A 14,826-nucleotide genomic window follows, 5' to 3' on the forward strand; every position below is an offset into this window, starting at 1 on the left:
CTCAAGAATTACAGCGCGCAGTGGGCTCACTCGCAGGTAAATCCCTGGATCCTGCAGATAATATCTCAGGGGTACAGGTTGAAATTAGAGACAGAGCCACCTCGCCGTTTCCTGAAGTCTGCTTTACCAACGTCCCCCTCAGAAAGGGAGACGGTTTTGGAAGCCATTCACAAGCTGTATTCTCAGCAGGTGATAGTCAAGGTACCTCTTCTACAACAAGGGAAGGGGTATTATTCCACTCTTTTTGTGGTACCGAAGCCGGATGGCTCGGTAAGGCCTATTCTAAATCTGAAGTCCTTGAACCTGTACATAAAGAAGTTCAAGTTCAAGATGGAGTCACTCAGAGCAGTGATAGCGAACCTGGAAGAAGGGGACTTTATGGTATCCTTGGACATCAAGGATGCGTATTGCCACGTTCCAATTACCCCTCACACCAGGGGTACCTCAGGTTCGTTGTACAAAACTGTCACTATCAGTTTCAGACGCTGCCGTTTGGTTTGTCCACGGCACCTCGGGTCTTTACAAAGGTAATGGCCGAGATAATATTTCTTCTTCGAAGAAAAGGCGTATTAATTATCCCATACTTGGACGATCTCCTAATAAGGGCAAGGTCCAGAGAACAGCTAGAGATGGGTTTAGCACTATCTCAAGAGGTGCTAAAGCAGCACGGATGGATTCTGAATATTCCAAAATCCCAATTAATGCCGACAACTCGTCTGCTGTTCCTGGGGATGATTCTGGACACAGTTCAGAAAAAGGTTTTTCTTCCCGAAGAAAAAGCCAAGGAGTTATCTGACCTGGTCAGGAACCTCCTAAAACCAGGAAAGGTGTCTGTACATCAATGCACAAGAGTCCTGGGAAAAAATGGTAGCTTCTTACGAAGCAATCCCTTTCGGCAGATTCCATGCAAAGGGATCTGTTGGACAAATGGTCAGGGTCGCATCTTCAGATGCACCTGCGGATAACCCTGTCGCCGAGGACAAGGGTATCCCTTCTGTGGTGGTTGCAGGAGGCTCATCTATTGGAGGGCCGCAGATTCGGCATGCAGGATTGGATCCTGGTGACCACGGAGGCCAGCCTGAGAGGCTGGGGAGCAGTCACACAGGGAAGAAATTTCCAGGGAGTGTGGTCGAGCCTGAAAAAGTCTCTTCACATAAGCATTCTGGAACTAAGAGCAATCTACAATGCTCTAAGCCAGGCGGAACCTCTGCTTCAAGGAAGACCGGTGTTGATCCAGTCGGACAACATCACGGCAGTCGCCCATGTAAACAGACAGGGCGGCACAAGAAGCAGGAGGGCAATGGCAGAAGCTGCCAGGATCCTTCGCTGGGCGGAGAATCACGTGATAGCACTGTCAGCAGTATTCATCCCGGGCGTGGACAACTGGGAAGCAGACTTCCTCAGCAGACACGACCTTCACCCGGGAGAGTGGGGACTTCATCCAGAAGTTTTCCACATGCTATTAAACCGTTGGGTAAAACCAATGGTGGACATGATGGCGTCTCGCCTCAACAAAACACTGGACAGGTATTGCGCCAGGTCAAGAGATCCGCAGGCAATAGCTGTGGACGCGCTGGTAACACCTTGGGTGTACCAGTCGGTATATGTGTTTCCTCCTCTGCCTCTCATACCAAAGGTATTGAGGATTATACGGCAAAGAGGAGTAAGACTAGTGGCTCCGGATTGGCCAAGAAGGACTTGGTACCCGGAACTTCAAGAGATGGTCACGGACGATCCGTGGCCTCTACTTCTGAGAAGGGACCTGCTTCAGCAGGGTACTTGTCTTTTTCAAGACTTACCGCGGCTGCGTTTGACGGCATGGCGTTTGAATGCCAGATCCTAAAAGGAAAAGGCATTCCAGAAGAAGTCATTCCTACCTTGATAAAGGCAAGGAAGGAAGTCACCGCGAAGCATTATCGCCGTATTTGGCGAAAATATGTTGCGTGGTGCGAGCAGCGGAGTGCTCCGATGGAGGAATTTCAACTGGGTCGTTTTCCTACATTTCCTGCAATCAGGATTGTCTATGGGTCTCAAATTGGGATCTATTAAGGTTCAAATTTCGGCCCTATCAATATTCTTCCAAAAAGAATTGGCCTCAGTCCCTGAGGTCCAGATTTTTATCAAAGGAATACTGCATATACAGCCTCCTGTGGTGCCTAAGGTGGCACCGTGGGATCTAAATGTAGTTTTAGATTTCCTCAAATCCAATTGGTTTGAACCACTAAAGAATGTGGATTTGAAATATCTCACATGGAAAGTGACTATGTTACTGGCCCTGGCTTCGGCCGGGAGAGTATCTGAACTGGCGGCTTTGTTTTATAAAAGCCCTTATTTAATTTTCCATTCGACATAGGGCAGAGCTGCGGACGCGTCCGCATTTTCTCCCTAAGGTGGTATCAGCGTTTCACCTGAACCAGCCTATTGTAGTGCCTGCGGCTACAGACGACTTGAAGGACTCCAAGTTGTTGGACGTTGTCAGAGCCTTAAAAATATACATTTAAAGGACGGCTGGAGTCAGAAAATCTGACTCGCTGTTTATACTGTATGCACCCAACAAGTTGGGTGCACCTGCTTCTAAGCAGTCGATTGCTCGTTGGATTTGTAACAAAATTCAACTTGTACATTCTGTGGCAGGCCTGCCACAGCCTAAATCTGTTAAGGCCCATTCCGCAAGGAAGGTGGGCTCATCTTGGGCGGCTGCCCGAGGGGTCTCGGCATTACAACTCTGCCGAGCAGCTACGTGGTCAGGGGAGAACACGTTTGTAAATTTTTACAAATTTGATACCCTGGCAAAGGAGGACCTGGAGTTCTCTCATTCGGTGCTGCAGAGTCATCCGCACTCTCCCGCCCGTTTGGGAGCTTTGGTATAATCCCCATGGTCCTTTCAGGAACCCCAGCATCCACTTAGGACGATAGAGAAAATAAGAATTTACTTACCGATAATTCTATTTCTCGGAGTCCGTAGTGGATGCTGGGCGCCCATCCCAAGTGCGGATTATCTGCAATACTTGTACATAGTTATTGTTAACTAATTCGGGTTATTGTTTAGGAAGCCATCTTTCAGAGGCTCCTCTGTTATCATACTGTTAACTGGGTTTAGATCACAAGTTGTACGGTGTGATTGGTGTGGCTGGTATGAGTCTTACCCGGGATTCAAAATCCTCCCTTATTGTGTACGCTCGTCCGGGCACAGTACCTAACTGGAGTCTGGAGGAGGGTCATAGGGGGAGGAGCCAGTACACACCACCTGACCTGTAAAAGCTTTACTTTTGTGCCCTGTCTCCTGCGGAGCCGCTATCCCCCATGGTCCTTTCAGGAACCCCAGCATCCACTACGGACTCCGAGAAATAGAATTATCGGTAAGTAAATTCTTATTTTTCACTACAATTTCTTTTGAGTCTTTTTAATTGCCCAACTGGGATCGAGTTAAGCCAGCTTTCATGATGGCAACTGTTTGTGGAAATATATGTCCCAGAGTCTGTAGGTTTTGAAAATGTTTTGGTGTTGATTATGCCATCCTTGATATATACTGTTATATCGAGGAAGTTAACTGAATTTTGATCAATTTGAAAAGTCAAATTGATATTCTTATCATTAGAATTAAGATAATGGCAGAAGGCGTTCAGGGTGTCGATATTGCCCCGCCAAATGAAAAAAACGTCATCTATGTATCGGACATAGGACACCAGGCTCGACCCGAGCACGTCGGAGGACCAGATGGTTGTGGCCTCCCACAGCCCCAAAAAGAGGTTGGCGTAACTCGGGGCGAACCTGGTGCCCATCGCCGTGCCAGTCTTTTGGAGATAATACTGATCTTTGAAAAGAAAAAAATTATTTTCAAGAATGAATTGAACCCCTTCAATGATAAATTCCTTGATGTCCTCTGAGAGATCTGAAGCATCAAGGAAATGTTTCACTGCCTCTATACCAAAATCATGTTTTATGATGGTATAGAGTGAGGTGACGTCAGCCGTCACCAAAAAACTGCCCTCCTCCCATTTGATGGTTGCCAAGGTTCCCAAGAAATCCTTGGTGTCCCTCAAGTGGGATTTATTAGATAGGACCAACGGTTGGAGAAAACATAAAAAGAATAAAAGAAAGAATAAAAAGAGCCCCACTGAAGTTCTAGCTACCAGCGAGACACAGATACCAGAGTCCGATACAAACACTATGGAATTCAATGATTCTTTAAAAAAGGTGAAAATATTTAATCTAAGTTCACATACTTTAACTGCAAATGAAATTTCAGTGCTTGAAAAGGGCCTGAAATACGCCCCAAGCAATTACATCCACCCATTTGATCTTTATGTGGATGTTCAAAAATACGTGAGGAAGCTAACTGTTAAAAAATTCTTTGCCAGCCATGATAACAGCAGTGAACCAATAGATCCCCCACCACTTACCCCTTATAGACCCAAGTCAATCTTTTTTCCAAAACACGTGCAAGGGCCCCTTTTGGAATCCTTCTCTAAATTAGTTATAAGTGATTTAGCTAAATTACAGTGTCGCCCAAAAAAAACATCCAATTTAACAACAAAAGAAAGAAAGGCACTGGGCGATTTAAAGAAGTCAGGGTCCTTCATCATTAAACCTGCAGACAAGGGGGGGGGGATCGTCTTGTTGGACACTATAAAATACGAGAACGAAGTGTTCAGACAACTTAACGATTCATCTGTTTATAAAAAACTTAGGAACAACCCCACTGAACAGGTCAAAACCAAATTAAAGCTCATGATCGAGAAATATGAAAAAATGGGGACTTTGAGTAATAAAGAATCCTGTTTCATTCTAGTGGAGAACCCAATTACTCCAGTATTGTACATCCTCCCAAAGGTCCACAAAAGCTTGGTGGACCCACCGGGTAGGCCGATAATTTCGGGAGTAGATTCCCTGACTGCAAATCTATCGCAAGTAATAGATCATGTTCTCCAACCGTTGGTCCTATCTAATAAATCCCACTTGAGGGACACCAAGGATTTCTTGGGAACCTTGGCAACCATCAAATGGGAGGAGGGCAGTTTTTTGGTGACGGCTGACGTCACCTCACTCTATACCATCATAAAACATGATTTTGGTATAGAGGCAGTGAAACATTTCCTTGATGCTTCAGATCTCTCAGAGGACATCAAGGAATTTATCATTGAAGGGGTTCAATTCATTCTTGAAAATAATTTTTTTCTTTTCAAAGATCAGTATTATCTCCAAAAGACTGGCACGGCGATGGGCACCAGGTTCGCCCCGAGTTACGCCAACCTCTTTTTGGGGCTGTGGGAGGCCACAACCATCTGGTCCTCCGACGTGCTCGGGTCGAGCCTGGTGTCCTATGTCCGATACATAGATGACGTTTTTTTCATTTGGCGGGGCAATATCGACACCCTGAACGCCTTCTGCCATTATCTTAATTCTAATGATAAGAATATCAATTTGACTTTTCAAATTGATCAAAATTCAGTTAACTTCCTCGATATAACAGTATATATCAAGGATGGCATAATCAACACCAAAACATTTTCAAAACCTACAGACTCTGGGACATATATTTCCACAAACAGTTGCCATCATGAAAGCTGGCTTAACTCGATCCCAGTTGGGCAATTAAAAAGACTCAAAAGAAATTGTAGTGAAAATACTACTTTTCAACAACAGGCATCCACATTATCACGAAAGTTTGAGGCCTGTGGATACAATCGTGATACCATCAACAATGTCCTGGAAGAGGTTAACAGAATAGATCGCAGGGATCTTCTCCACACAGACAATAGGAAAAAAATAAAAGACAAAAAATATGAATGGGCCTTCATTACAGACTTTACCTCCCAGCATAGATCGATTGAAAAAATTATAAAAAAACACTGGAACCTGGTTAAAAATGACCCGGTCATTGGCCCCTTGGCACCAGATAGACCGGTCCATATTTACCGCAGGGCCCCTAATCTCAAATCAAAACTAGTTTCCAGCACTCTGCACACCCAACTACCACCATCCAGAATAAGATCTAAGGGCTTTTTCAGGTGCGGCAACTGCATGGGCTGTAGAAGCATTAAAAGTGGGGGATCCAGTAAAATTGAAAAAGTAACCATCAATGAAAAAATAGTGGAAATAAGAGATTTCATTACATGCGACACTAGTAATGTGATTTATGCTGTCACCTGTAATTGTAATTTGACTTATATCGGACGAACATCGCGCCCATTAAAAACCAGACTGGGTGAACACGTCCGTAATATCAAAAAAGGTCTCGAAACCCATTCTCTATCAGCCCATTTTAAGCTTAAACATGGCTGCCGTGTTTCCGAAGTCTCTGGGTTTTATGGATTAAGACACATTAAGGGGAACATACGTACTAGTAACACCGCAACCCTACTAGCGAAAACTGAGATGAGTCTGATCTTCAATTATAACACATTAGATCCCACAGGCCTTAACAGCGACTTCGAGATCAAATGGTTTATGTAATCTTCTATCATGTTGCCTCTATTTGAAGTGTCCGCACACAGAATTTATGAAATATAGACCCTGATTAGGGACTCACTCACAAATTGCCAGTTATAGGAAGCACTTAATGGTAGATATGAAGCTAGACACCTATAAAATAATATATTTAAATATCTAAATAATGGGGTATTGGTCACCATTTTTGCACATTTATCACTATAACAAATAACCAATATAAACTTTATAAAAGTTTGTATTCACAGAGGAACACTCTACCAATATCTAGTTAGGAATTGAGCACTTATGTATTATATGGACACTTGGTTATTTAACTACATAACCCTAATAACGGGAATGTGTTCATCACTATTTTAAAAAAATTAGACACTGAATGCACTTTATATGTCACTTTTAATATAAAAAAAATTTTATTATGATTATTACATATATATGTCAAAAATATGGAAAGTGTACTGTTACACTGTTACATGCTGACTGCGATCTTGTTTTTTAGAACCTATTGCACTAAATACATCATGACATTATTCAATGGAAGATATGTTGAATCTGACTATCTAGTCAAATCAGGGAACTCCACGATACAAAATCCTCAAAGTGTGGCATGCAAAGAACTACATTTCCCAAGACACCTAAACAGCTGAATGGGTGAAAAAACTCCACTTCCGGTAACGATCTAAATCCGTAAGGGAAAAATACTACATTTCCCAAGAGGCATCAAGATTACTTCCTGTCCAGACCGGATCATGAGTGACGAACGGCAGGACTTGTGAGACACAACTACATCTCCCATGAACAGCTTGGTGCCGCAACGTCATTTCCCGTCCAGATTGAACCATGAACGACGAGTGGCCGGACTTGAGAGTGTTTACTACATTTCCCATGAACACAGTGATGCCGTAATGTCACTTCCGCCGGAAGTGGAAACATGCGATGTTACACCACAGTTTCTAACGTTTCTAGTTAGATTTTTCACACTATGTGAGGAGAATCTTTATACATATAAAAAAATTGATCTTTAGAACATATAGCTTATTAAAAACAGCAAGGGGAATGTAACTGCAGATAGGAAAAAAATTCCTTCTGCAATTATGATGTCACTTCCTGCTCACTCCTTATTGGCGCTGTGTCCTTTAAATACCAGGCTACTCACACACTCCAATATATCTTGATAAAGGCCCAGATGTGGGCTGAAACGCGTTGATTTACAGGAGTGTGAGTAGCTGTTTTATCCGGATTTTTTTATCTTGTACTTTGTTGTTTTATTCTTTATGTTAAGTTTTTTTGCAAGAGTGTGCCATCTCTCTTTGCTGTTTTTATCCAGTTGTATTCACCCAGTGCATCTTTGTGCATGGTTGTCCCCACTTATATTTCATGGCATGTATTGTTAAATAAAATCTGTAACCCCTTTTCTTTTACTCATTGTGGTAAGAGCATCCATTTTTTCTTTTTTTTGGGGTTAACGGAAAAATACATGATCTGAATATTTAAGCTGCATGGGCCACCTGAAGTCTAAAGATACCTTGATAGGAGTCCTCCAAACACATCAAATTGTGAGTCAGGGTACGCAATATTAACTACCGCTAATTACGCAATGAGGCACAAAAGATACCTTTATATGGTTACCACCTAACTTCAGAGTGTGAGTGTTTGGGTACGCATTAACTCATATGTGCTGAAGGGTGTTTGAAATCAGTGGATATCATACTAGGAGGAAATTGCTGAATACTCCTGATAGATACAATTGGTCACACATTGGTTTGTTTCCATTTCTTTATGACCGACGTCGGGAGACTACACTAGAACTTCCCAGTGGTTACCTTCACACGAAAATTGAAAGATACCTTTATAGGAGTCATACAGTGTCTCAGATTGTGAGTGGCGGTACGCATTTGTTTCAACTTACCCTTGAAAGAGAGAAAGATACCTTTATATGTTTACAACACACCTGCAAAGTGTGAGTGTTGGGGTACGCATCGACTGTCTGCTACAAGAGTTTTACCAGTATTAAGTCTAAGTGTGACCCTATTCCTTGATACCTCTGGGGGCTATATGAATTAATGAAGGATATTGCAATAAAAGAAACCTTGATACGCTTGAAATCTCCACTCCCAGTGTGAGTGGGGTACGCTCTGAATCCACTTCATTTATCTTAGGACATCACATGTATACCATTAGGCTGTGATATTACATACTACACATTGGTTGTTCATTTTATCTTTTCTATGACATCCATATTTGAGAATCCGAGACTGTCTACTTGAACGGGAGACACACCTGAGAGGAAAAGGATCTGTCACTCAGCCCCAAAGGGATGTTATGGTGATATTTTACCTTAGCGCTAGTGGTGTTTGACAGTATTTCAAATTGCTGCTTTAACCAACTAAGCCACAGCACCAGACAGTCAAGAGCTGCTCTTTTTGATTTTTTTTAATCATTTGTTGTCTATTTCATTCTGGTCTGCTAGAACCATTGAAAAAACATTTGCAACTTTTTTTCAATACAATAAAAAGACATCAAATTTAATTAAAATTGTACTGAAGACAATATTATTTATTAAGTGGAGAAAAAAAATATTTGGCAGCGGTGGGATTTGAACCCACGCCTCCGAAGAGACTGGAGCCTTAATCCAGCGCCTTAGACCGCTCGGCCACGCTACCAGCTGTGGGTCTGTGTGCTGGTCTCACTCCATGTGTTGCAGCTCTGTGAGAGGGACATACCTACTTTTTGGCTGAAGGAATAGCTATGTCACCCAAGAAGGGGCATGGGAGGCGGTACGGGGGCATGGTGATGCAATTGCATCTTCGTAGACCCGCCCCCGCTTTTACCCACATTATTGGCACTGCAAAGTGGGGGTGGGGCTATGATGACGCAATTTAGTGAAAATAGTGTCATCACCCCGCCCCATTTTTCTATGTAATGGGATGCCATGGGCAGAAAAGGTCATGAGCTGGGAGTACAGCGGGGGGGTGAGCGTGATGCGGGTGACTTCCCCACTTCCCCGGGGGAAGCAGGAGTGCCATCTGATTTTTGGGAGCCTCCCGGCCTTTTCGGGAGAGTAGGAAAGTATGGATAGGGACGATAAACGTAACATTTATCAGGCTCTTGGCAATTCACTAACCACACATTGACATGCACTAAAGATTATTATTGTACATTAACAAGCTGTTTATGTGGGTTGTGTACGGGATCCCAGCGGTCAGAATACCGATGCCAGGATCCCGACCGCCAGAATGCTCGCAAGGGGGGAGCGCAGCAAAGCCATAGCTATATGTTGTATAAATATCTGGGGAGCCACCGCCCACTGTGTGTATAAAAGCTGGTTAACAAAGATACACAGTAGCCTCAACTAGAACCAAGGAGACGTTGTGTTGTCCAGCTTCAACTATCGGCAGAGGGGTCTGACGACAACCATGATCTGCTTAACTGCTGTCACTGAAAATCAAAGCCGATAAATAACAATTTGCTTTCACTGATGCTGATGTCTGTCCATTTCTTTTCATATATGATGAGGCCCAATTATCAAGAATTGCATTTGCAATGTGATCTGGGCGCAGGCTGTGATTCTTACAGACAGATGTGTGACCGAGCACTTGTATTGTGCTCAGTGTGGTGCAGGGGCTCCTGCACATTCACAGTCCCGCTGACCACACATGCGCGCCGTCCGTTGCAGGGGAGGATCTTCTGGCTTATTATGAAATCTGTGTCCCATAGGCTTAGAACACAAGGAGAATGTTCCAAGGAGATTGTCCAGCCCTTGATCTATTTAAAAGTTTACAAAACCCAGCCAAATCTCATCCTAACCCTCTGTCCAATGCTCGGTCTACCCCATCTGTGTCACCCCTGTCTGTCTGCCCCTCCCCTTTGGAATGTAAGCTCTCACGAGCAGGGCCCTCTTCCCTCATGTGCTTATCCTTTTCTTACTTTAATAATCCGCAACTGCCCAAATCCCGCAGTTTTTTGGCAACCTTGAAATGTCGTCTACTGGTGTAGTTCTGCTTAGTTACCCTGTACTTGTCCTACATTGTCTTCAACTGTAAGTCACAGTTTTCCTGTTTTGATTATGTGCATATGTACTCTGTAATTGGGCGCTGCTGAACCCTTGTGGCGCCATATAAATAAAGGATAATAATAATATATGTTGCTAAAATGTATTATTACAGGTTGAGTATCCCATATGCAGAATGCTGGGGACCAGGAGCATTTCGGATATGGGATTTTTCCGGATAATGGAATATCTAGTCCGGGGGTCGTCACTGGTGGTTGGTGGGGATCCGGAGGTCGGTGTGGTAGGTCCGGCAGTCATTGTGGGTGGTCCAGGGGTTATTGTGGGGATCTGGGAGGGTCCGTGGCAAGGTCAGTGGGGGTCCGGCATGCACTATGCGGCGAAGGAATGGCTGCATAGCCACTCCCCTGCCGCCAGCCATTGGTCACTGTAGTAGTGACATCATGATGTCGAGGCATGTCATGACATCACTACAGGTCCGCTATATCCCAGTTTTCTGAATTTTCCAGATAACGGGTTTCCAGATAGATACACCGAGACCCAACCTATACATTTATTTTAGTAGTTTTGAACACTGATTTTGTGCATGTGTTCTCTTTGGTGATACAGATTATATGTTTCTTAGGCAAATCAGAGTTGCCTTTTAGGAGCAGCATCAATCTGCTTATACTTAGGGGATTATCAGTTCTAATTAACTATATTATACTGTTTTGTATTTATAGAACTTGCGCCTGATTTTATTTTATATTTTAATTTTAAACTGTTAAACCCTCTGCCTACAAGGAGGTCAGAGGTGAGGAACCAATTTGCAGAGACCAAGTGATTACACCTAACGGTTCACTGACAGGTCACCATACAATTAGTACATACAAAGGTTTACATGAGGTCTAATATCTTGTGACTGATCCATATGATACTACCACCACCCCCGTGTTTCACATATGGCATAAGGGTTTAATGCTGGAATGCAGTGTTCTCCTTTCTCCAAACATAACACTTCTCATTTAAACCAAAAAGCTCTACTTTGGACTCTTCTGTCCACAAAATATTGTCCCAATAGTCTTCTGGCTTGTCCAAGTGATCTTTAGCAAACTGGCGACGGGCAGCAATGTTCTTTTTGGAGAGCAGTGGCTTTCTCCTCGCAATCCTGTCATGCACCATTGTTGTTCAGTGCCCTCCTGATGGTGGACTCATGAACATTAACATTAGCTAATGTGAGAAAGGCCTTCAGTTGCTTAGAGGTTACCTTGGGGTCCTTTGTAATCTTGGGAACTTTTAGACGCCTTGCTCTTGGCATGGTCTTTGTTGGTTGACCACTCCTGGGAGGCTAATAAAGGTCTGGAATTTCCTCCATTTGTACACAATCTGTCTGACTGTTGATTGGTGGAGTCCAAACTCTTTACAGATGGTTTGTAACCTTTTCCAGCCTGATGAGCATCAAGAACTTTTCTTCTGAGGTCCTCAGAAATCTCCTTTGTTCGTGGCATGATACACTTCCACAAACATGTGTTGTGAACATCAGACTTTGATAGATCCCTGTGCTTTCAAAAAGACAGGTTGTCCGCTCACACCTGATTGTCATCCCATAGATTGAAAATACCTGACTCTAATTTCACCTTCAAAATATCTGCTAACCCTAAAGGTTCACATATTTTCTCTAACGTCCTAAGTGGATGCTGGGGACTCCGTAAGGACCATGGGGAGTAGCGGCTCCGCAGGAGACTGGGCACATCTAAAGAAAGCTTTAGGACTATCTGGTGTGCACTGGCTCCTCCCCCTATGACCCTCCTCCAAGCCTCAGTTAGATCTCTGTGCCCGAACGAGAAGGGTGCACACTAGGGGCTCTCCAGAGCTTCTTAGTGAAAGTTTTAGTTTAGGTTTTTTATTTTCAGTGAGACCTGCTGGCAACAGGCTCACTGCATCGAGGGACTAAGGGGAGAAGAAGCGAACTCCCCTGCGTGCAGAGTGGATTGGGCTTCTTAGGCTACTGGACATTAGCTCCAGAGGGACGATCACAGGCCCAGCTTGGATGGGTCCCAGAGCCGCGCCGCCGGCCCCCTTACAGAGCCAGAAGGCAGAAGAGGTCCGGAAAATCGGCGGCAGAAGACGTCCTGTCTTCAACAAGGTAGCGCACAGCACTGCAGCTGTGCGCCATTGCTCTCAGCACACTTCACACTTCGGTCACTGAGGGTGCAGGGCGCTGGGGGGGAGCGCCCTGAGACGCAATAAAAACACCTTAGATGGCAAAAAAATGCATCACATATAGCTCCTGGGCTATATGGATGCATTTAACCCCTGCCAGAATACATAGAAAAACAGGAGATAAGGCCGCCGATAAGGGGGCGGAGCCTATCTCCTCAGCACACTGGCGCCATTTTCCCTCACAGCTCCGTTGGAGGGAAGCTCCCTGGCTCTCCCCTGCAGTCACTACACTACAGAAAGGGTTAAAAAAGAGAGGGGGGCACTAATTAGGCGCAGTATTAACTATACAGCAGCTATAAGGGGAAAAACACTTATATAAGGTTATCCCTGTATATATATAGCGCTCTGGTGTGTGCTGGCAAACTCTCCCTCTGTCTCCCCAAAGGGCTAGTGGGGTCCTGTCCTCTATCAGAGCATTCCCTGTGTGTGTGCTGTATGTCGGTACTTTTGTGTCGACATGTATGAGGAGAAAAATAATGTGGAGACGGAGCAGATTGCCTGTAATAGTGATGTCACCCCCTAGGGGGTCGACACCTGAGTGGATGAACTGTTGGAAGAAATTACGTGACAGTGTCAGCTCTGTATAAAAGACAGTGGTTGACATGAGACAGCCGGCTACTCAGCTTGTGCCTGTCCAGACGTCTCATAGGCCGTCAGGGGCTCTAAAGCGCCCGTTACCTCAGATGGCAGATATAGACGCCGACACGGATACTGACTCCAGGGTCGACGGTGAAGAGATAAATGTGACTTCCAGTAGGGCCACAAGTTACATGATTGAGGCAATGAAAAATGTTTTACACATTTCTGATAATACAAGTACCACCAAAAAGGGGTATTATGTTCGGTGAGGAAAAACTACCTGTAGTTTTCCTGAATCTGAGAAATCAAATGAGGTGTGTGATGATGCGTGGGTTTCCCCCGATAACAACTGATAATTTCTAAAATGTTATTGGCATTATATCCTTTCCCGCCAGAGGTTAGGGTGCGTTGGGAAACACCCCCTAGGGTGGATAAAGCGCTCACACGCTTGTAAGGGCTCTACCCTCGCCTGAGATGGCCGCCCTTAAGGATCCTGCTGATAGAAAACAGGAGGGTATCCTAAAAGGTATTTACACACATACTGGTGTTATACTGCGACCAGCAATCGCCTCAGCCTGGATGTGCAGTGCTGGGTTGGCGTGGTCGGATTCCCTGACTGAAAATATTGATACCCTAGATAGGGACAGTATATTTTTGCCTATAGAGCATTTAAAAGATGCATTTCTATATATGCGTGATGCACAGCGGAATATTTGCCGACTGGCATCAAGTCTAAGTGCGTTGTCCATTTCTACCAGTAGAGGGTTATGGACACGTCAGTGGTCAGGTGATGCGTATTCCAAACGGCATTTGGAAGTATTGCTTTATTAAGGGGAGGAGTTATTTGGGGTCGGTCTTTCAGACCTGGTGGCCACGGCAACAGCTGGGAAATCCACGTTTGTACCCCAGGTCGCCTTTCAACATGAGAAGACGCCGTATTATCAGGCGCAGTCTTTTCGTGGACAAGCGGGCAAAAGGTTCCTCATTTCTGCCCCGTGACAGAGGGAGAGGAAAAAGGCTGCAGAAATCAGCCAGTTCCCAGGAACAGAAACCCTCTCCCGCCTCTGCCAAGCCCTCAGTATACGCGGGGGCTTTACAAGCAAAATCAGGCACGGTGGGGGGCCCGTCTCAATGAATTTTAGCGCGCAGTGGGCTCACTCGCAAGTAGACCCCTGGATCCTTCAGCTGATATCTCAGGGGTACAAATTAGAATTTGAGACGTCTCCCCCTCGCCGTTTCCTAAAGTCGGCTTTACCGATGTCTCCTTCTGACAGGGAGACAGTTTTGGAAGCCATTCACAAGCTGTATTCCCAGCAGTTGATAATCAAGATACCCCTCCTGCAACAGGGAACGGGGTATTATTCCACACTGTTGTGGTACCGAAGCCGGACGGCTCGGTGAGACCGATTCTAAATCTAAAATCTTTGAACACTTACATACAGAGGTTCAAATTCAAGATTGAGTCACTCAGAGCAGTGATTGCGAACCTGGAAGAAGGGGACTACATGATGTCTCGGGACATCAAGGATGCTTACCTTCTGTCACAACTGAGGGCCTGAGCTGACGGGAGGCAGCCTCAGTTGTAG

The 14,826-nt window shown here is 44.7% G+C and overlaps 1 non-coding gene across 1 annotated transcript; it reads right to left on the reverse strand.

The window, feature by feature from the left end:
- Positions 1 to 9,031: 9,031 nt before the first annotated feature.
- Positions 9,032 to 9,113, reverse strand: TRNAL-AAG (transfer RNA leucine (anticodon AAG)). Its single transcript has one exon. It is a non-coding gene; the product is annotated as a tRNA-Leu (tRNA).
- Positions 9,114 to 14,826: the final 5,713 nt, after the last annotated feature.

The sequence above is a fragment of the Pseudophryne corroboree genome, chromosome 6, assembly GCF_028390025.1.
Source record: "Pseudophryne corroboree isolate aPseCor3 chromosome 6, aPseCor3.hap2, whole genome shotgun sequence".
Classification (NCBI taxonomy): Eukaryota; Metazoa; Chordata; class Amphibia; order Anura; family Myobatrachidae; genus Pseudophryne; species Pseudophryne corroboree.